We start from the raw sequence: 24,560 nt of genomic DNA, 5'->3' as shown, positions 1-24,560 counted from the left end.
AATATGGACCTATGGGATTCAATATACAATGGGGTCCACAGCCCTCCCTTCCACCTGCTGACCCCACCAGGCCCCTTTCAGGCTTGAAGCAAGAGCTTGAAGCAACACCAGCTTCACCAAACCTGGGGGCTAAGGCAAGTCCACTGAGATAGCTGAGGCATAAATTTTAATTGGGGCTCAGATTTGGGGTCAGGAAAAGCTTGCACAACCCTCAGTGACGCCTCCTTAGATTTTGTGCTCCAGGTCCCCTCCTGGACTTGCTCTAGCCCTGTGGTGCCCTCTTGAATTTTTTTGTTTTTTTTTTACCGTCTGAACAAAAGCAACAATTTATTGGTAATGGCAATGAATGGAACATTGACAGTCTCTGGCAAGAATCAAGCAATTATCCAGGAGCTGTGGATCTGACTGCAATATAGTCTTCCAGTGTCTTCTGTACCTTATTGGCTTTCCCCTTTTTTGCCAACTACTCATTTGAAGTCATTCATATTTATTGCCTGGACTGGAGTACCAATAAAAGTGAAGTATGAAATTCTCCTTGTTTCTTCTTCACCTTGATTGGACTGAATAAATAACAGTTACACTGTTTAACATTCTGAAACTTAACATAACAAAGTGGGACAATGCCATCTTCTTCAATGTCCTCTTCTGTTAGTTCCAGAGCTTGAGCTGGTTCACTTCTTTCTGTTTCTCCAAAATCCACAGATCAGGATAGACTGATAAAAGTGTTTACATACTTAGGACCCTGACCATTATCTGGCCCTTGAAATTTCCTTGAATCAAGCATAACCAGTTGATTAAATGACACAGTAATAAGCAGCTGTTCATCACAATCAGATTCCAAGAAGGTCATATCTTTTCGTAAAGAGTTGTCAGATCCATGCTCATCACTTCCGTTAAGACATTCACAGACAGCTTTGTTAAGACAAGGCATTAAATCCATATAGCCTTTTGGCATACCTGTGTCCTCATTGTTTCCAGGGTCATTTTCTAAGTGCTGCTTCATTTTTTTCTTTTAGTCCAACAGCACCTGCTCCTTGATATTGATTAATTTTCACTTTGTTTCGAAAAAACAGAAATGTAGCTGTTGCAGCCACTGACACACTCAAGGCCCCAGGTAGGAAGCCACTGCAGGTGGCTTCTGGTTGGACCTGCACTCGGGAGCCATGCACCAGATGCCTGTCCTCCATCCTGACCCTCTACTCTGTGGTCTCTCCCTGAGAAGCACCATCATTCTTTCAGGTTCCCAGTTAGAAAACCTTGGAAGTTTCGCCAACCTTTCCCATTCATCTCACTGGGCCAGAAAATCTTGCTGACTCTTCTCTTCCGTGCTCTCTCTTTCTTTCTAGAGCCTCAGCTCCTGCTTTAAATCAGACTCACATCATCTTACAACTCATTGTGCCAGACTCCTAACCAGCTCGGTGCCCGCAGGCCTACCCACCTCTGGCCCATCCTCCACACATGTGCTTTTCAAAGCATAGTCCCTGGACCAGTGGCATCAATATCACCTGGAAACCTGATAAAAATGCAAATTTTCAGACTTCATCCCAGAACTACTGAATCAGAAACTCTGGAGGTGGGATCCAGTAATTAGAGTTTGAATCTGCCTTCATGATGCACACTGATGTTTAAGAATCATGCCTCTCGAGTACACAGATTAAGCTAAAATCTATGCTACTTTCTGACTTAAAAATCCTTCAGTGCTCCCCCTGAAGATGAAAGTCAAATTCATTGTCCTGGCTCTTCAGGTACTTTGCAATATGTCACCATCCTATTGCACATCACTCACTGTCCTGTTAGCCATAACTCAAAGTCCAGCCAAGTTGCCATCCAGACTAACCCCCTGAGAATGGACAGCATTCTCCTTAGTTACCTCCTGTTTTCCAGGAATAACATCCATGTGTCCAATAACCATATTATTCTGTTGAAAGCATGCCCACACCAGTGCTCAGAATCCTGGGGATAAATTAACCATACAGGAGCAGTGGGCATTGCTGGGAGTGGAAGGAAATTACCATGTGCTGAGTGCCTGCCACTGGCCAACCCTGTTGTTGACTAACTCCCCTATTATGTCTCACTGAATACTCATCAAAAGAATCCTCTGAAGGACTGATGGAAAATAGGAGGCCAGTATACCCAAGTCCTAAGGTGAATACAAAGGAGAGAGCCTCCTTGGGATAGAGAGTAGAGTAGCAATAGTTGTACAAACATGAAAAGTTGGGAAAAAAACAAAACAAAAAAAAATCCATGCTAAACCCAGTGCCTTCCTCCCACGTTGTTCTAGAATCCAACAGCCAGTCCCAGGTTCATCCTATAAGTCCCTTAATACATTTTTTTTCTTGGCTGACTGTTGCTGAAGCCACAAAGTCAAAGGGGCCCTCATGTTAGGCCCCTGATCCAAAGACCCAGCTCCACTGTTTCTGCTGAGTCAGGTAAGAAGAACCAGCCCCAGAAAGAACATGGGAGGCACCAGGGATGGGGGACTGGTCGGGGAGCACTGAGTCAGATGCTGGGGGCCCGGCTTTCTCAGCGACAGGTCTACTGGACTCGAGGCCACAGGCACTCCAGACCCCAGCAGCTGGCCTGTACTTTGCTGAGTTTGCACATAATGAGGTCACTGAATAAGCCTCTAATGGCCCATGTGACACAAGTGTCTGGGCATAGCATACTGCTCAGGCAAACCCCAAATGCCCAAGGGTATAATGAAGTGGTCACCTAAAGTTTCGGGAGCTGCAGAGACACTGCCGTCAAACCAACCTTCATATCCCAAACTCTGCGCCGCCACCCTTCCCAGAGCCTCCGCAGAGCCCAGCATGAATCCTGCGTCTTGGGGCACTGTGGGCAGGGGGCTGCTTCTGAATTTTCGCTCTTATAGTCTGAGCCTTTCAAGGGTGTTTTGCCTTCCAGATTTATTTCGGCAAGTTGCTGTTAATTGTGTTTTCAATTAGTTATGTTTAAAACATCTTGCGATTTGGGCAACTGAAATTGCAGTGCATTAATAATTATTAAACAGAGGTTCTAATCCATTATTTATTGAATAAATTTTTAATACTAATGCAGAATCCATTGTCACTGCCACCATGAGTTTGGCCATTAAGGAAAAAGCTGACGAAAGGAAACTGAAGCTCCAGGATTCTTAAGTGAAGGCCTGCGGAGCAGAGCTTCCTGGAGGAAGGACTGGCAGCTGCTTCTCTTTCATGTCTGTTTAATCAAGGCTTTGTTGCCTGGAGAAACAGAGGGCGTTCCCACATAGTAGGTACTCAGCAAATGTTTGCACAGAGAGCGAATGAATGAATGAGTAAATAAATGAATTTAAGAGGAATTAAACTAGGAGAGACTCTTTAAGATCTCAGATCCTTTCTATTTTAACCATTAACAAACACAGAGCATTCAGCCAGGCAATGAAGTGTCCGTGACGGATAAGACAGTAATCCCTTCCCTCTTAGTCTGACAGATCATCATTACACAAATTTAAATATAATTATAAAGATGTGGTAAGCCAAGGTGGCACAGAAACCCATATGAGGAGGTGAACCTTGCCGGAGCAGTCAGAGAAGGCTTCAGCAAACACGTGATGTCAGGTCCCACGCGCCGAGTTTTCCTGATGCAGATACGAGGGAAGGGAGTAAGTCAAGCATATTTATGGGCATGGGCAAAGACAGACACAAACGTGGGCATGCTTAAGATCATAAGGAGTCTGCTGGGAGAATGAGGAAGCGACCCTGGAGAAGAGGACGGGGACAAGAAGACAAGAGCTTTGTGAGCCACACTCACAGGTTTTGTTTCCGTCCTGGAGACAAACGCACAGGTGGGGGTGGGGGGTTAAGCAAGGGACTGATGGGAAAGATTTTTATTTCAGGGCAAGCATACCAACTCCATTCTACTGTGTAGTCTAAGCAACAGGCTGAGGGGTGTCGGCAAAGTTGCAGCAATGGTGAGGAGCGAGGTGGGGAGTGAGAGTGATATAGTAGCTACAAGTATGGAATGTCGGCCCCCAGCTCCAGGGAGCAGGTGAGGAAGGCAAAGAGAAGAGTCAGAGATGACTAGTGCTTTGGCCATGGTGGTTTTGAGGAAGGAGGACTAGGCTGAATGGGTGTTGGGGGAGGGAGGATGACCCATGTAACGAAAAGCTTTAGAAATGTTAACTTTGAGGTGCCTACGGGATATCCAGGAGGAAACCCACCAAACAATTGGACATACGGGTCTGGAGACTAGAAAGAGATTCAGACTGAGCTCTAGGTGCAGAATCATTCGCACAAGGGTGACTGTTTCAAGCATCTGTTCAGAATATAATCTGTCCAACACTCGGCTAGATAAACTGTCTGCTATGGGAAGTCATTTAAAAAGATCATCTATAGGGGGAGACAAGATGGCGGGGAAGTAGGAGGAGGCGCCTTTTCAACCTGCACCCTAAAGTGAGCTGATTACCTACCAATGAACTCCGATCACCCATGAAATCAGCCTGAGATCAGAATTATACACGTCTGGATCTCTACGGGGGCCAGAAGACGCCAGTGGGCAGGTAAAGTGGAGTGGGAACGTCGGACTGATATCGGAAGATAAACAAAAGGGGGAGGGAGCCACCAGAGGCGACCGACTGGAAAATAATACCCCAATACGAGAGTGCCCGGCATCTGGGGACCAGCATTAACTTGGAGTCTTGTTGAAAGCACTCAAAAGAGCAAAGACTCGCGCGGGGAAATTGTGGGAATCGGGGCGGATAGGGATAGGGGCTTAAGTCCCCAGACCCAGGGCAGCATCCCCTGGCGCTGAGCCGGAGAGTGCGGCGGAGAAACCTGGTCTTTGTCCCGGAGCGACAGTGCGCCGCTCCCGTGAGGGGCTGGGAGCCACACCAGACGGCAGAACGCGCACCTTACTGGAGATGCTCGCGTGCCTCAACCTCCCCTGAGAGAGGTGCACGAACGCCCAGCCTGGTGTTCTGGGACCCACGCGGTGATAGACCCACGCGGCGATAGAGCCGATAGAGCTGGAGGCGCTGCGCCCCAAACCATCCCCTGGGAGAGGTGCGCGCAAGCCCTGAGCTCTCAGCCCCAGCCAGCGGGAAAATCTCAGTGTGCGATTGCTGCTTGGAACCTCTCTGGCGGTCTGGAGCTGCCCAGACAGCCACAGCTGCCTTGGTTTTGAGTACAAGCAGGAGATCCTGCGTCCCCACGGACCGTGACTCAGAACCTGCTCTGCCAGCGGCCCAGCGGCTGCAGCACCTGCAGGGGAGCAGACTGAGGCTTCTCTCTGAGAGGGAGGTTGGGGTGCAGTTTTCTTTCCTCTAAACCTCCAAAAACCATCAAAAGCTGTCAAGGCGAGAGAAAAGAAGTGAACAAACATAAACAAACATAAAAACCTCCAGAGAACAAAAACCTGAAAAAAAAAACGACCCCCTTGAGGGGGTCGGGAGGACTTAACTCAGGGAACATCATTGACTGAAAACCCATGTGGCAGCCCCCTCCCCCAGAAAACAAATCAGGAAAAAAAAAAAAAAAAAGACTACAAGAGAACAACCACCACTACTTCATAGATACAACTTTTATTTTTAATTCTTTCCCACTATTCTGGTTCATTTTTTTTCTTTTTTTATATAGATAACTTTTTAACCTATTTACCATCACAGTGAGATGTCCAGTACATCAAATTCCATGATAAACTTCTAACCTGAATTTTTTTTGATACATACACATGTGTTTTTCTTTTGCTTTTCTATTTTCTTAATTTTTAAAAAAATTTTTAATTTAGTTTAGTCCAGTTTATTCCTTTTTTATTTTTATTTTCTAATATTCATATAGAGTTAAACTTCAAGGTAACCCCCTTTCTCCAAGCAATGCTACCCCTATAGGTGAACCAATTTTTAATCCCCCTTTTTCTTAGGAAAGTTGAGTCCTTTAACAAAGATATCAAGATACATCCAGGAAGAATCAAAATAACCTTCCTCGCCCACACCGAGAATCTATAACCATGCTCCCATCTTTTTCTTCTGCCAGTGTCTCTGTGTATTTATGTTTGTCTGGATAGTATATAAATCTTATACTTGGGGTTCTTCTTGACGAGGCTCCTCCTTTTTTTTTTGCTTATATATATATATTTTTTCTCTCGTCATATACTTTTATCAGTCTTTTTGTTTGTCTGTTTTTGTTCGTATACGTCATAAACCTTACCCTGGGGCCCATTTGGGCTGAACCTTCACTTTTATCTTCCCTTTTTTTCCTGTCTCTCTCTCTCCCTCTTTTTTCTTTTTCTTTTCTTTTTTCTCTCATTTGGGTGGGGAATCCTGAGTGCTCAGAAGCGTTCCAGGGTGCACCTTGACTGCACCACGGTCAATACATCCAGCTACATCTGTCCAGTCATCTCTCACCAAAATGACTAGGAGGAGGAATCCCCAACAGAAGAAAAATACAGAGGATGGGCCTTCTGCAACAGAGCTAACGGCTATCAACATAGACAATATGTCAGAAAGAGAATTCAGGCTAACAATTATCCAGGCAATAGCTAGGTTGGAGAAAGCCATGGATGACCAAACAGAATTGATTAGGGCAGAATTGAAAGCGACCAGAGAGGAGGTTCATAATGTTAGGGCAGAGCTGAAGGCCACCAGGGATGAGGTTCACAACGCTCTCAATGAGTTCCAATCTAATCTAAATTCTCTAAAAGCTAGGGTAACTGAGACAGAAGATAGAATTAGTGATCTGGAGGACAAACAAATAGAGAGAAAGGATCAGGAGGAAGCCTGGAACAAACAGCTTAGAAGCCACGAAAACAGAATCAGGGAAATAAATGATGCCATGAAACGTTCCAACGTCAGAATTATTGGAATCCCTGAAGGGGAGGAGAAAGAAAGAAGTCTAGAAGATATAGTGGAACAAGTTTTTCATGAAAATTTTCCCAATCTTGCGAATGGAACAAGTGTTCATGTACTAGAAGTAGAAAGGTCCCCCCCCAAGATTATAAATTCAAAAAAAACATCCAGGCACCTCATAGTAAAATTGAGGAATCATAATTGTAGATACAATCTCTTGAAAGCCGCTAGGACAAAGAACCTCCTTACATACAGAGGAAAGCCCATCAGAATAACGTCAGACCTGTCCACAGAGACCTGGCAAGCCAGAAAGGGCTGGCAAGATATATTCAGGGCACTAAATGAGAAGAACATGCAGCCAAGAATACTTTATCCAGCAAGACTGACATTCAAAATGGATGGAGAGATAAAGAGTTTCCAAGACCGGCAAGGCTTGAAAGACTATGCAACCACCAAGCCGACACTGCAGGAAATATTAAGGGGGGTTCTATAAAAGAGGAAAAATCCTAAGAATAGCATTGAACAGAAATATAGAGACAATCGACAGAAAGAAAGACTTCAAAGATAACACAATGTCAATAAAAACGTATCTCTCAATAATCACTCTCAATGTGAATGGCCTAAATGCACCCATAAAACGACACAGGGTTGCAGATTGGATAAAACGACAGGACCCATCCATATGTTGTCTACAAGAGACCCATTTTGAACCTAAAGATACACCCAGACTGAAAGTGAAGGGATGGAGAAGCATCTTTCACGCCAATGGGCCTCAAAAGAAGGCCGGGGTAGCGATTCTCATCTCAGATAAATTAGATTTTAAACTAAAGACGGTAGTCAGGGATACAGAAGGACACTACATCATTCTTAAAGGGACTATCCACCAAGATGATCTAACAATTGTAAATATCTATGCCCCCAATATGGGAGCAGCCAATTACATAAGAAAACTATTAATCAAGATAAAGAGTCATATTGATATGAATACATTAATAGTAGGAGATCTTAACACGCCTCTCTCAGAAATAGACAGATCATCGAAGCAGAAAATCAATAAAGAAATAAGAGCATTGAATGACACATTGGACCAGATGGACCTCATAGATATATACAGAACATTCCACCCTAAAACAACAGAATACTCATTCTTCTCAAGTGCACATGGAACCTTCTCCAGAATAGACCACATACTGGGTCACAAATCAGGGCTCAACCGATACCAAAAGACTGAGATGATTCCCTGCATATTCTCAGATCACAATGCTTTGAAACTGGAGCTCAATCACAAGGAAAAGTTCAGAAGGAACTCAAATACCTGGAAGCTAAAGACCACCTTGCTTAAGAATGCTTGGATCAACCAGGAGATCAAAGAAGAACTTAAACAATTTATGGAAACCAATGAGAACGAAGACACTTCACTCCAAAACCTATGGGATACAGCAAAGGCGGTCCTAAGGGGGAAATTCATAGCCATCCAAGCCTCCCTCAAAAAAATTGAAAAATCCAGAATACACCAGCTGTCTCTACACCTTAAAGAACTGGAGAATCAACAACAAATCAAACCAACTCCACACGTAAGAAGGGAAATAATCAAGATTAGAGCAGAGATCAACGAGGTAGAAACCAGAGATACAGTAGAACGTATCAACGAAACTAGAAGCTGGTTTTTTGAAAGAATCAATAAGATCGATAAACCATTGGCCACACTAATCCAAAAGAAAAGAGAGAAAGCCCAAATTAATAAAATTATGAATGAAAAGGGAGAGATCACAACTAACACCAAGGAAGTAGAAACAATCATCAGAAGCTATTATCAACAGTTATATGCCAATAAGCTAAGCAACCTAGATGAAATGGATGCATTCCTGGAAAACTATAAACTCCCAAAATTGAACCAGGAAGAAATTGACAACCTGAATAGACCGATATCTAGTAACGAGATTGAAGCAGTGATCAAAAACCTCCCAAAAAACAAGAGCCCAGGACCTGACAGATTCCCTGGGGAATTCTATCAAACTTTCAAAGAAGAAATAATACCTATTCTCCTGAAGCTGTTTCAAAAAATTGAAGCAGAAGGAAAACTTCCAGACTCTTTTTATGAAGCCAGCATCACCCTGATCCCCAAACCAGGCAAAGACCCTACCAAAAAGGAGAATTTCAGACCGATATCACTGATGAATATGGATGCTAAGATTCTCAACAAGATCCTAGCAAACAGGATCCAACAGCACATTAAAAAGATTATCCACCATGACCAGGTAGGATTCATCCCTGGGTTACAAGGATGGTTCAACATTCGCAAATCAATCAATGTGATAGAACAAATCAATAAGAGAAGAGAGAAGAACCACATGATCCTCTCCATTGATGCAGAAAAAGCTTTTGACAAAATCCAGCATCCGTTCCTGATTAAAACGCTTCAAAGTATAGGGATAGAGGGAACATTCCTGAACTTCATCAAATCTATCTATGAAAAACCCACAGCAAATATCATCCTCAATGGGAAAAAGCTTGCAGCCTTCCCATTGAGATCAGGAACACGACAAGGATGCCCACTCTCACCACTCTTGTTCAACATAGTATTAGAAGTCCTAGCAACAGCAATCAGACAACAAAGAGAAATAAAAGGTATCCAAATTGGCAAGGAAGAAGTCAAACTCTCTCTCTTCGCAGATGACATGATTCTTTATATGGAAAACCCGAAAGACTCCACCTCCAAACTACTAGAACTCATACAGCAATTCAGTAATGTAGCAGGATACAAAGTCAATGTCCAGAAATCAGTGGCTTTCTTATACACTAACAATGAAAATACAGAAAGGCAAATTAGAGAATCGATTCCATTTACTATAGCACCAAAAACCATAAGATACCTCGGGATAAACCTAACCAAAGAGGTTAAAGATCTGTACTCGAGGAACTACAGAACACTCCTAAAAGAAACTGAAGAAGACACAAAAAGATGGAAGACCATTCCATGCTCTTGGATGGGAAGAATAAACATCGTTAAAATGTCTATACTGCCCAGAGCAATCTATACTTTTAATGCCATTCCAATCAAAATTCCACCAGTATTTTTCAAAGAGCTGGAGCAAATAATACTAAAATTTGTATGGAATCAGAAGAGACCCCGAATTGCTAAGGAAATGTTGAAAAACAAAAATAAAACTGGTGGCATCACGTTACCTGATTTCAAGCTTTACTACAAAGCTGTGATCACCAAGACAGCATGGTACTGGCATAAAAACAGACACATGGACCAGTGGAACAGAGTAGAGAGCCCAGATATGGACCCTCAACTCTATGGTCAAATAATCTTTGACAAAACAGGAAAAAATATCCAGTGGAAAAAAGACAGTCTCTTCAATAAATGGTGCTGGGAAAACTGGACAGCTATATGTAGAAGAATGAAACTTGACCATTCTCTTACACCGTACACAAAGATAAACTCGAAATGGATAAAAGACCTCAACGTGAGACAGGAATCCATCAGAATCCTCGAGGAGAACATAGGGAGTAACCTCTTTGATATCAGCCATAGCAACTTCTTTCAAGATATGTCTCCAAAGGCGAAGGAAACAAAGGCAAAGATGAACTTCTGGGACTTCATCAAGATAAAAAGCTTCTGCACAGCAAAAGAAACAGTCATCAAAACAAAGAGGCAACCCACGGAATGGGAGAAGATATTTGCAAATGACAGTACAGATAAAAGGTTGATATCCAGGATCTATAAAGAACTCCTCAAACTCAACACACACAAAACAGATAATCATATTAAAAAATGGGCAGAAGATATGAACAGACACTTCTCCAAGGAAGACATACAAATGGCTACCAGACACATGAAAAAATGTTCATCATCACTAGCCATCAGGGAGATTCAAATCAAAACCACATTGAGATACCACCTTACACCAGTTAGAATGGCCAAAATTAGCAAGACAGGAAACAACGTGTGTTGGAGAGGATGTGGAGAAAGGGGAACCCTCTTACACTGTTGGTGGGAATGCAAACTGGTGCAGCCACTTTGGAGAACAGTGTGGAGATTCCTCAGGAAATTAAAAATAGATCTTCCCTATGACCCTGCAATTGAACTGCTGGGTATTTACCCCAAAGATACAGATGTAGTGAAAAGAAGGGCCATCTGTACCCCAATGTTTATAGCAGCAATGGCCATGGTCGCCAAACTGTGGAAAGAACCAAGATGCCCTTCAACGGATGAATGGATAAGGAAGATGTGGTCCATATACACTATGGAGTATTATGCCTCCATCAGAAAGGACGAATACCCAACTTTTGTAGCAACATGGACAGGACTGGAAGAGATTATGCTGAGTGAAATAAGTCAAACAGAGAAAGTCAAGTATCATATGGTTTCACTTATTGGTGGAGCATAACAAATAATATAGAGGACAAGGGTAGATGGAGAGGAGAAGGGAGTTGAGGGAAATTGGAAGGGGAGGTGAACCATGAGAGACTATGGACTCTGAAAAACAACCTGAGGGTTTTGAAGGGGCGGGGTGGCAGGGTGGGGGAACCAGGTGGTGGGTATTAGGGAGGGCACAGATTGCATGGAGCACTGGGTGTGGTGAAAAAACTATGAATACTGTTACGCTGAAAATAAATAAAAAATGGGAAAAAAAAAAAAAAGATCATCTATAGAATTTTTTTTTAAAAAGGAAATCTAGACATAGGGAGAGTCTAGCATCTCTGTCTAGGGCAAAGAAAGGGATACAATGAGAAAATTAAGCACTAAAATGAAAAGGGATTTTTTTAGAATCCACACCAGTCTTAGATTCAAACCAAAACTTGATTTTTAAATTGATTTTAAAATTAATTGATCAATTAATATTACAAAACACCACCTCTAAACCTTTGGAACTCCAGGAATGCAAAAGTGGCATCATAAAACTCCCTTCTGCCTCCTCAAAATCCCTCAGAAGTTTTGACCCTCCAGTTCCACCTTCCTGCCCCACCTCTTACCAGGAATTTCTCTGACTACTGAAGACTAGAAAGTCTCTGCCCTCTGAGCACCTGTAGCCCTGCTAACCTCGGATCCTCTTTAGGCTCTGAGCACATATGGCCAGGGGATGGCTAATTTGTCCTACTCAACCATACACTCATATAAGAGATCTGTACAGCTAGGGCTCCTGCAAGGCCACAACCCATCTGAAGATTCCAGCAAGGCCTAGAACAGGGATGAACACATAACAGTTTGTTCTGGTAATTTCTGGTTCCCCCCAGGAACACTACCATCTCTGGGGGCCCCCCTCTTTCACCCCTGCCCTACTTCCAGGGTGGCTCAACTTGGCCAAGCACAGAGATGAGCTGTGAGGGTCTGAGTGTAATGGCCCATTGGGTCTAGGTCTCACACATCCTCTGTCAAGTTCCAGCACCAGTGGGATCATACGGCCCTGGATCATACGACCTAGTCAGCTGAGAGAAGACAGAGGAAGAGGAGGGGCGAGGCAAGATGGGTTCAGTTGGGTAACATTCCACCTTCGATCTCTGGAAATACTTTGGAATCCCTCAGGATAGGCATTCAAAGGACATAAAACACAACTCCTGGGCTGGAGAAAGTGCAACTGAGCAGTATAACATCAAAAGATGGGAAGCGGCCATGCCCACCTTCACATGAGCTGTATGCTAGGTCAGCAGACTCAGAAGTGAGGTGTGTGGGAGCTGGCAGAGGCACAGGCATGAAAGCATTGTCCATGCAGGACATGGAACAGTAAAAGGTGAGCCATGTCAGGAAGCTGTCTCCATCCTTCCAGACAAAATCCACCATTTACCTCTCTACTTGTTTTCCTATCTGTGTCCTTGATATAAGCTCCTAGAAGCCAAAAACCTGAATTTCTCACCTTCCTACTCTCTACAATGCCTAGCAAAGGACTCAGTACATTGTAGACACTTGACAAATTGCTGTTGAATAAACAAATAAATAAACCCTATTTGTAAGGATCCTTATTTACTATGAAATAGTTGAGAGTTTCACAAGTGAGCTTCTAATCCATCACCAAGCTGGAAGGAAAATATAGAACAATAATGTCAAATACTACTGAACAGTGCTATGTGACTTTCTAAATACATGCTACTAACCCAAGGCCAACAGAAAGAGTAGAGGGGAGAAGCAGGTATAAACTCAAGGGCCACTGCATGACTGTGTGGTTTTTCAGTTGTGTCTGCTATTTGGGTCCACGTCTTCCAGGAGAGACTGAAGATCCATTAACAGTTGGATTTTAGGGGAAGTCTTTTTAAAGGAAAATGTTGTGCCTTGTAAATATTCTGTGTCCTCAAGGAAAAGAAAATCAGGAAAAGAAAAACTGCAATCAGCCCACTCAGGAAGAATTGGGTTGAGGCCAGGAAATCAAAATGAGAATGAATTTAGCATTTGGCATTGCTACAACTATCAGGAGATGCTATATAAATATAAATATATATATATATATGTATATATATATATACACACACATATAATATTTTTTTAAGAGAGGGAGGGAGAAAAGGGTGGTAGTCTTCATTAAAATTATGCCAGCCAAGGAAGAGCAGGAGTGGAATATTCTTTTTTTTTTTTAAACTACTGAATATAGCATCATCATGCCACCGAGAGAGGCAAACCACGGTCACCAACATACAAATCTGATTACTTTTTAAATAACAATGACAAAAGCATTGGCAATAAAACATGCAATCAAATTAAAGATTACATGTAATTTGACTTATGTTGACAGCCTCAAAAATATTACTACTGTTGTCCCTCTCCACAGGTGAGAAATTCAGAGTCCTCAAGTTAGCCAGCGGTAGATCTGGGGTTCAAATGCACATCTTCGACTTCTGTGCTTTTTCTTCTCTATGTGGCTTGGAGAACTTTCTGATGGCTAACTTCCTATAGGTCTCAGAAATAAATGGTGGTGGTTCTCATTCCTGGGTAAGGTCCCAAGTCACCCAGAAACCAGCTCTACAGAGGACCTTGTGTCTTTTCTATCCAGCTGATACCTAAATCTCATAACTAGCAGTATGACACACCCACTTTTTCCAGGCCTGGATTCATGGTGAAGCTAGCCCCACCTAGAAGCCATGGAGCGGTTTAGTCTAGAACAGGGCTACCTGATGACCCGATCTGAAAGAAATTCATAGTTGGAACTCAGGAATCACATTTCTGAAATTATTACACTTGCAAGAGGCAGCTTTAATGGCTTATTCCTAGATTGCATATTCACCGCTCTCCTCCTAGCCTGCTGCTACACCAGCACACTCACTGTGAAACCGAGAATGAAAACAGTTAATGCACAGTCTTGTTGTGAGTAAAGGCTGCAAAAAGAAATAAGAAAGAAAGAAAGAGAAAGAGAGAGAGAGAAAGAAAGGAAGATGAACAAACACTTGTTAATGCAGTCCACACCAGCTCAGGAAGAAAAGCCGGAAGTCTGGCATACCCCTGACTCTTCCCTGTAAGGCTGACCTTGGACCCCAGGGACAGAGTGAGAGGGAAAGCAAGGATCCAGGACTCAGTGCACTGGTGACAGTTTTCCAGAGAAACAGAACCAACAGGATGTAGAGATAGCTATGGGAGAGGAGATTTGTTATAGGAACTGGATCACATGATTATGGAGGCCGAGGAGGGCCACAGTCTGCCATCTGCAAACTGGACAAACAAGAAAGGTTGTGTTATAGTCGGTCTCAGTCCAAAGGCTGAAAGAATCAGGAGCTCTGATGTCCGACGGCAGGAGGAAATGGACATCTCAGCTTGAGAGAGAGAAGCAGCCCTTTCTTCAGTTTTTTCATTCCATCCAGGCCCCCAACAGATTAGATGATGCCCCACCCCCACTGGATCAGCCTTACTCAGTCTAATGAGTCAAATGAGAAGCTCTTCCAGAAACACTCTCTCACACACATCCCCAGAAACAATGCGCGGCCGCCTATCCGGGCATCCCTGAGGCCAGCGAAGCTGACACGCTGGGTGCCCTCCAGCTTCAGAACAAAGCTGCAGCCGGGCTCTGTCACCTGTGTCTGCTTCCTGGAACAGGGAAGCGCCCCAGCCTGATGGTGCTGACTGCGTCTCATCCCACTCCTCATGGGCCCATCCTGCCCTGATTCAGACAGTAACAGTCTGTCTTCAGTGACACCCCTCTCTCTTCCCTTGACCACACGAAACCTCCTCGTTTCTCCTTCCCTCCCCTGCACTTAGTAACCTAAGTCTGCTTGGAGCTCCATGAGCCAGGTAATGCAGCCTGGCCGAGAACATGGCTGACGACAGGAGCACGTCCTGGGCACACCGAGGAGTGGCCCCAGCAGTGGTGGGGCTATTACACACTGCGTCGTTTCCCACTCTGTTCCCAGTTTAAGTATCTAGGCCGAGAATTCAAGAGGCCAGCAGGCTCTGGATCCCTCAAGGGGAACCAAGATCACCTAAGTATGACCTCACCTGTCACACAGTTCGCCTCCTCCCGCCCCCAGGCTTAGATGGATGAGCGAAAGGTTTATCTTGTTTATTAAAGGAGCAATGCTTTGTCTTTTAGAGAAACACACTGAAATATTTATTGAGGAAATGATGTGATTTATAAGATTTGCTTCAAAACAATATGGTTGGGGGGGGGGGGGATGTCCAGAATGTGCTCAGGGTATGGATGGAGCGGGTGGGGTTTGGGGTAAATTGCCATGGGAACTGGGTGATGGGTACAGGAGGGTTCCCTAAAAGAAACTGTCTACCTTTGCATCTGCTCAAAAATTCTTTATAAAAATGCCACTTTTTAAATAGCATGCTTTAAAACCTGAAAAGTTTCAGTAAATATTCCTAAAGAGCACCATGTTAAATAAATAAAACGACAAGATGTGCTTGGTACCCTCTCTCACTAATTCAGACTGTTTTTTATTCATTGTTTAACCTGGGTTTTGCATCCTGAGTTCATCAGAGAACTTCCTTTTAGTTTATCCTAAATCTTTATTTCAAAAACAGCCCCCAAGGAGAGCTTCCAAATTGCAAACCAGATTGACATCCAGAGGCTTTTCTGGCAGCTTGTCCCGAGCCTTCTCCCATCTTAGCCATGAGCAGACTGTTTTCCTCACTGGCCAATTTAGAGAATGTAATGACCCTAACACTTTCTCTCTTTCCTCTTCACCTGGCTGTCCTGTACTTCCATGCTCCGGCAAAAGCAGCAAAGGAGAGACGAGGAGACCACACTCATGTTGGTGACTTTAATCCCCTCTGGAAAAATATTCTAATTGACTGGAAAACATAAGAATCTTCTTCTCCATTGACCCATACCCATACATAAACAGCTACGTGGACTCTGGGGCCACATCTCAGGTACTTCTGTTTATCAGCCCACAATATACCCACGTTATAGGCCTGCTGCTTACAGAAAGAGCCTCGCAGAAGGGAGTGTACAGAAAAGCCAGTCCTATCAAATCCCAGAAAAGCCCTCGCCACCTCAATCAGCATTTGCTCTACGCTTAGCTAACTGCTCAGTCCTGTCAGACCCCTCCCCCACCTCGGTGCTGGCTTGATATCTTATTGCTCTCGCTCTAGCACCTTGGGAATGTCACCTTCTATCCAGATCACCCCATTCCAACAAAGATAACATTTCTAAAATTGGTTTATATGTAAATTAATTGGGATTTTAGTCAGAGAAACGAATACATGTGTATGCACACAAACTGATTTCCCTTGGGAGAGTCTGATGGCAATTACTACCCAATTATACTGAGGATCAACACTGACAACCTTCAACCCAGCCACCTGACACCCCATTCCCCAATGCCACCCTGAGCACAGCTCAGAGCAGCGATGGCGAAAACAGACATCACTTCTTAGTTCTCTTTCTCCATGTCTGCCTGTGCATAAGAAATGGCTTTCAGAAGTGTGCAACGGCAGGGGCTGGAAAGAACATCGGCAGCCCTGTGCCCTCTGCGCTCTAAATCCAGGGCCAACCAGGGGTGGAGAAGGGGTACTTCTGGAATACAGTAAGAGTAAAAGACAGAAAGCTGCCCCTTCCAGGGATAAAATACGTGGTTTCTCTGGCTCATGTCTTCTCTTTCCCCCGTGAGTTGTGCTTACTACCTGGTTAACTGATCAAACAACCCAATGCTATTTGATGGGATGTTCACACCCCCCTGATTCTCTGGGCAAGAAATAGCTTCCTGATATTTCTTCCAAACATATTTTTTATGCTACATTTTCCATCCACTTGGCACAAAGACAGGTGCAGATAAACAAGAACAAATACAGCTGGACAACTGCTGTCGCTTTGAGTCTATCCCTAAGATCCAGCCCTCTCTAACCCAGTGACAGTCTTTGTTTTATCTTGTATTCTCATGAACTGCCAAATCTTTAACATACGGGCCTGGATGTCGGTGAGCAAAGGACAACCAGCCTTCAGTAACTCCAGATTTCCACCCAGGAAATGTATAGTTACTATTGAGAATCCTGCAACACGCTTTTGCAACCTCCAAGAAGCCAAAGGAAACCCTTGGTTTTCACAAAGGTGTCAGGCCACCCTTCCCAAGTCAAGCTGCAGCAACCACCATATTCCCAGGCTCTCCTGCTTGTACATTCAGCCAACCCCAGCGGGCAACCACTCATCCCCTTCCAGACAATCTGGAGCCATTCCAATCTGTTGGCCTGTGGGGATGGGCGGATGTAAACAATGCCTTGTGAAAGCTTCCCCTATGTTTCCTAGAAAAGGCAAGACCAACGTTAGTACAAGAAAGAGACAACTAGAGTATCTTTAGAAGAGATCACCCCCCCCCCACCCTTCTCCTAAGGAAGTTTGACCTGACAAGGCAGGTTGGATTTTTCCCCAAATTTTTAAAGATGTGGCAACTGAGACTCAAAAAATTAAGTCATTTTAAAGTTTTAAAAAATAGTAAGCATTCAACAAATATTTAGTTGACGAACGAATGAAGAAAGACAATCAGACAGATATAACAGACTTCAACCTCTTCTTTCTTCCTCCTCTTAAGGGTCCCAACCTTGAAGTGAAAGATATGGTTACTAGGAAACCTGGTGACTTTGATCCCAAGAGACGTCCTACTTGTTTCTGAAAACTGTCTGAAGTGTGTTTATTTTTTTTATTATTATGTTCAGTTAGCCAACACATGGTACATCATTAGCTTTTGATGTAGTGCTCAAAGATTCATTAGTTGTGTGTAACACCTAATGTTTAGATTATATCCCAGAGAGGGCTTCCCCATTCTCAACCCTGCTGGCCAGAGACCCTCCCTATCAAAAGCCTTTCACAGACCCTCCTTAAAATTAGGATCCCAAGTTCCCGGTAGAGCTGAGCCCTATCAAGTTTACTTTCCTCCAGTTTAAGCACCCAGCCAGAGCAGAAGGAGGTTTGCTGCAAGTTTCCCGCACCTACCAGAACTGGGCAGCTTCACCGATCACACGCAGAGAGGAGAATCAGAGGCAGTGTTTCATAGGTGCCATGCTAAACTGGAACTTAAGTATGGCTCCCTAAATTACTGAAATTATTATTCCATCGGGCACTGATTCCAATTAACCCCAGCCCCACGAAGGCCCTCCACTGGGGTACAAAGGAGTGACATAAAAAATGGGAAACCAGGTTCTGATGTTCAGAACCTGAGTGCCGCTTTGTATGTCTTAGCAAAACAGCTGGAATGTCACCTCAGATGCACAGAGTGTTCTACCAGTTTTTAAGGAACACTTCCATTATGATACTGGATGCTCATGCCCACCCTGTGAAAAGTGTATGCTCGGGATCAGTACCCTCACTGTGTACCTGGGCAATCCTGCAACATTCAGCAAGTTACCCACAGTTAGACAAGAGTCACTGACAAGAGGCTGACCCAAATCCTAGGGGTGCCTCCATCTCCTCTTGCTGGTGATTGCTGTCACTCACTGTTCCTGGTTCCTGCAGCCCAGTACACTCCTCTGGGCCCTCTCTACACTGAGAGATCAGGAAGGCACTGATCTGCCTCTGTCTTGTGCCCCACCTGTCTTTTCACTACCCTTCTTCCTAACGTGAAGTGGCCCTCCCAGGAACGAGGCCAGGTCTGCAAGCATCAGCCCTTCCCTGCAGCCTGGCACTTTGACTTGTCTGGGGAAAATGCCACATAATGCATTTATAGATTAATTTGGTGATAATTCATTAAGTATATTCTTTCCTTTGTTAAAAGCCTTCTTATATGTACTTCAAAAGATTTTTTTCTTGCATTTATGTTTTATACTTAAGTATCTTGTGAGATCCTGTTGGTATTGCAAATGGTACTTTACATTCTTTTATGTCTTCAGGTTTTTACTTCTGATAGGAAGGACACTACATTTTTATGTCATCTTACTTCCTAACTGCACTCTTACTGGTTCTCATAGGTTGGGGTTTTTTTGTTTTGTTTTGTTCTGTTTTTGTGTTTTGACAATTTTTGTTACTTCATTGATCAGGATCTCCATAACTTTGTGATTTTAGTAACGTAAGACTTTTGTGTGCTTTGGTCTTGGTCTTTTGCTTATTGTTTTCCTATTCTATATTTCATTAATTTCAGCTTGAATTTTTATTATTTTCCTCTTTCTGTTTGCTTTAGATTTAGTGTGCTTTTTGCACCAGTGTTTAAAGATGAAAGATCAAGTTATTGATTTCAGATCTTTCTTTTTTTATTAATATAGGCACTTAGAACTATAAATTTTCCATCTAAACACCACTTATGGTTTTAGTATGTTTATCTTCATTTTCATTCATCTCAAAGTATTTTCTAATTTCCCTTCAATTTTTTCTTTAACCCACTGGTCATGTAGGGGTGGGATGTTGAATTTCCATATGTCTTTTAATTTTCTTTTCTGTTGTTATTGATTTGTAATTTTACCCTGTTATGATCAGAGAGTATCTTTTGTAGGATTCTAATTCTTTGACCTTTATCAAAGCTTTTTTCATGGACTACCACACGGGCTAGCCTAGAGAGCACGCCAGGTGCACCTGATTAGAATGTACCCTTGGCTCTTGTTGTTTCTTTAGATGCCCGTCAGGCCTGCATGTTTTACAGTCATGTTCAAGTCTCCTATTTCCTTGTTAGTCCTCTGCCTAGTTGTTCTATCCATTATTGAAAGAAGAGAGTCAAAGTCTCCAACTATTCCTTTTGCAGTGTGTGTTTCTCCCTGCAGGTCTCATAGTAGTTGTGGGCTCTGTTGTTAGGTGTGTATAAGTACTTGTTCTAGCATCATGATAGACAGATATTTGTATAACTATAAAATGTCTCTTTTAACATTTTGTTTTTGCCTTTTGTTTATGTTGTCTGATACTAGTAATAACCACTTTCAATTTCTTATAGTTGATGTTTGCACGATAGGTCTTTTTCCATCCTTTTAAGTTCATCCTATTTGTGTCTTTGAATTTAAAATGTACCTCTTAGAGACAGCATATGGTTGGATCATGATTTTTTTTGTAAACTGGTCTGACAATCTCTGCCTTTTGATTGGATTTTAATCCATCCATATTTAATGCTACTATTGTTATATAGTTGACCCTAGAACAACACAGGTTTGAACTGTGCAGATCCACTTATATGTGGAGTTTTTGATAAATATAGGACAGCCCTATAAATGTATTTTCTCCTCCTTATGATTTTCATATTAATATTTTCTTTTCTCTAGCTTATTGTAAGAATATAATAAATAATGCATATAACATAAAAAGCATGTGCTAATCAACTGTTTATATTATCCATTAGGTTTCTAATCCAAAGTTGGTTATTAGTAATTAAGTTTTGGGGGAGTCAAAAGTTATACATGGATTTTTCCTGCAAGGGGGGTTGGTGCCCCCTAATCTCTGCAATTTTCATAGTTCAACTCTAGATGAATTTGTGGCTGTTTTGCTTTTTATTTTCCATATGCATGTCTTTTTCATTCCTCTATTTTTCCTTTACTGTTTCCTTTTGCATCAAGCAAATATTTTCCAAAGCAGCATTTTAATTCTTATAAATGATATTTTACCATTTTGAAGTTATTTCTTAGTGGTTGCTGTAGGGCTTACCATCTACATGCTAATTTATTAAAATCTATTTCAGATTTATACCAGTGAGGCAAGGTAATGTTACTCCTATGTAACCCTATACTTTCTTCCTCCTTGTTGTGCTATTATTGGTATGTACACTACATCTAGATATGTCACAAACCCCAAGTACATTGTTATCATTTTTTACTTTATACAATTTTATGCCTTCTAAAACTGAGAGAACAAAAGAAAACAAATATTTTTTATAGAGTTTTTTATATTACCTTCTCATTTGTCATTTCTGGTTCTTTGTTCTTGTAAATTCAAGTTACCAACTTGTGTGATTTCCTTAATTTCCTTACACTAGTCCAGCTTTTCTCCCACCCATCTCGTGGCACTTGTATTGGAAAGCATATTACATTTCCCTCTGCTAAGGCTCCAACAATACAATTATAATCATATTGTTTACTATATCTGCTTTCTAAGTCAGTTAAGAAAAGAAAGAATGCACATTTATACTTTCCTTCAAAATGGCACAATGATCTTTACTTTTTGTGTTTCTCATGTGGGTTCAAATTACTGTCTGAAGTCATTTGTTTTTATCCTGGAGAACTTCTTACAGGTCTGCTAGCAACAAATTCTCTCAGATTGTGTTTATATAGTTTATAGAAAGTTTTCATTTACCTTCATCTTCAAAAGATTGTTGGACTAAATATAAGATTTTTGGTTGGCCGGTTGGGTTTTTGTTGTTGCCGCTACTGCTTTTCCAGAACCTTAAAGATGTCATCGCACTGCCTTCTGGCCTGTATTGTTGCTGATGAAAAGTTAGTTGGTAATAAGGTCCCTTTGTATGTGATAAGTCATTTTCTCTTGCTTCTTCCAAGATTTTCTTTATCTTTCAGAATTTTTACAATACTACATCTGATTGTTGATCTCTCTGCATTTGCTGTATTTGGGATCTACTGGGCCTCTTAGTTGTATAGATTAATGATTTTCATCAAATTTCAGAAGTTTTCAGCCATGATTTCTTCAAACATTTTTTTCTGCTCCTTTTTCTCCTCTCCTTCTGGTATCTCATTACACATATATGTCCCATATTTTCCTGAAGCTGTACATTTTTCTTAATTTGTTTCTCTCGGTTTAGATTGCATAATCTCTATCAATCTGTAAGTTTACTGATTCTTTCTTCAGCCAGCTCAAATCTACTGTTAAGCTCCTCTAGTAAAATCTTAACTCCAGTTATTGTGCTTTTTACCTTCATAATTTCCATTTGGTTATTTTTTATCATTTCTCTCTTTTTGTTACTGTCTATTTCAAGAGACATTGTTGTTATATGCTCCCTCCTTCCTTTATTCCTTTAAGCATAATTCTTCCTAGAGTTCTCTGAACATACTTATATGTTGCTTTGAAGTCTTTGTCTGCAAAGTCAGGCCAATCACGGACACTTTCTACAAGCTTTCTTTTTTCCCATATGGGTCATCTTCTACTTCTTTGTGTTACATCTCTTATCATACTTTATTGAAAACTGGACACTTTAGACAGTATATTGTAGAAACTCTATAGACTGATCTCCTCCTCTGGGTCTCATTGTTGCTTTTTGCCTATTTATTTGTTTTGCCATTGGATGGATTATTTTAGTGGTCTATTTCCCCCTAAGAATAACCCCTCTGCTGTAACTGCTCAAAAGGCACAGGCAAGATCCTGCACGTTGTCACTCTGGGATGGCAGTGATTTTACTAGTGCTCTCTTTGTTTCCTTCCTTTGTTTCTCTATGATGTCTGGCTCCACCAATATCATGCCTAGCTATTAGCCTCCACTAATTGCTGGCTAATTATTATTTTTGACAATCCCCTGAGGTACAAATTGCTCTACAGTCTGTTGCAATTAAATTTGGATACTTTTTTTTAAAAAGATTTTATTTATTTATTTGACAGACAGATCACAAGTAGGCAGAGAGGCAGGCAGAGAGAGAGAGGAGGAAGCAGGCTCCCTGCTGAGCAGAGAGCCCCATGCGGGGCTCGATCCCAGGACGCTGGGATCATGACCTGAGCTGAAGGCAGCGGCTTTAACCCACTGAGTCACCCAGGTGTCCCTAAATTTGGATACTTTTGCAGAGTTATCTTTGAGACTGGTCTTGGAGATCTCTGTGTGTCAACCCCAGGAGGGATCTTCTTAGCTAACTCTTTCTATAGTTCTCTCTGACAAACTTCCAAATGGTCTAAGGTTTACCTTACTGTTCTAATGGAGCTACCAGTCTCCTCTTAACTGCATCTTACTAAAATCTCCATTGTCTCTAAGAGAACTCCTAAGCTGGAATTTCCTCACACTATGGTACAAATAAATTCAGTGTACTTGGGAAGGGCTCCAGTGCTCTTTGTTCTTATGGCCTACCTCTCCTCTTGAGCAACAAATCTGCACCACAACTCCACAACTGGCAGTAGGGACAGTGGCCTGCTTCACTGAGGCACACCTCTACTCCTTGAGCTTCATTAGTGCTACCCTGGTTAGCAAAAACCTCAAGTCTTTGTGGCTTGCCACTCCTGGCATGGATTGCCCTACAATCAAGCTAGGTTGAGGTGATTGGGACCCCTCTTCCTGGACTTCCTGGACTTCTATGTACTTCTATGCCCAGGGTATATATTTTTTTTCCAAGGAGAATAGGGGAAAGGAAGAGATCCCCGTATCTCTCAGTCACTCTTGCCTAGAATAGAGCCTCTGAAACACAGACATGGGCGTGGTCGAGTAAAATGAGAAGTGCTAATGGTCTGCCCCTCCCTGGGAGACACCATAGCCCCCAACTGGGTAAAGATGGAGCCTTGTGCTCTTGACTGCATTTGCTATGAGTGGATGTGCAGCTCTGTAATCTAGGAGGGTGAGAAAGGAGGAGAAAATCGTGCAGCAAATGCCCCAGACTTCCCCTGTTCTTGCCAAAACTCAGTAAAATTTCTTCAGTAAGTATTTCTTCATCTGCTGTATTCCCTAAAGACAATTTCTAGAGACTTTAAATGTTTTTGTAAATATCTGTAATTTGCACCAGTTACATTTTTAGGCTAAGGAGAGGGTCCATGCTCCTCACACCACAGATCCAGAAATCACCTCTCTACAAGTATTTCTTGGGTTCCTACAGTGTGAGGACAACCTACGCTTTGGGGTCTAGGTGGCAACTTGGATCCTGAACCATTGAGAAAAAGGATAAGAAGAGGGAGAGGTAAAAATCAAAGGCATGGGGGAAGAAGGTAAGGGAGGAAGAGAAAAGAGAAAGAAAAAGGTGGGACAGGTCTGTCTAACCACAACTTTGACCACATGGCAAGAACAACAAAAATAAATCTGATTTCAGCCAGAGGCAACACTGGACACAATTTTGAGGTATGCAGACTTGGTCTCTGGCAGCTGTGCCTTCCATCCGTGGACTTCCCATCCCTGGTAGACTCCCTGTGAGGGAACTCCCACTCTGGTCTTTTCTCTCCCTCCTATGGTTCTCTTACAGCTCTGCGTTCAATTTCCAAAGGAATTTTCCCACTTCCTTTGGAATTCACATTAAACTTAATTCACATTAAAGAAGGTGTTACTGACTGGAAACTGTTTTATATAAGATCTTGCTAGTGGAATTTGCCTTCTAACTGGGAAAACCCTATTAATCCCGAAGGTATAATCCTCAAACTAAGGAACCTAAGGATTCATCACTGAATCAGAAAAAAAAAATAATAATCCAAAGAGAAGGGGACCTTCTATAATATTAACTAAGCCTCTTTTTTACTGGATCCTGAGGCCTCTAGAGCCAGCTATTTCTAACATGTCCATAGATCTGAGGAAGC

The 24,560-nt window shown here is 42.4% G+C and overlaps 1 pseudogene across 1 annotated transcript; it reads right to left on the bottom strand.

The window, feature by feature from the left end:
- Positions 1 to 382: 382 nt before the first annotated feature.
- On the bottom strand, positions 383 to 1,187 carry LOC308349169 (thioredoxin-like protein 1; annotated as a pseudogene). Its single transcript has one exon. The product of its transcript is annotated as a thioredoxin-like protein 1 (transcript).
- Positions 1,188 to 24,560: the final 23,373 nt, after the last annotated feature.

This window comes from Martes martes (genome assembly GCF_963455335.1).
Source record: "Martes martes genome assembly, chromosome: 9".
NCBI classification, from domain to species: domain Eukaryota; kingdom Metazoa; phylum Chordata; class Mammalia; order Carnivora; family Mustelidae; genus Martes; species Martes martes.
Note: the sequence above shows the minus strand (reverse complement) of the source record. Positions and strands in the feature narration are given on the sequence as shown.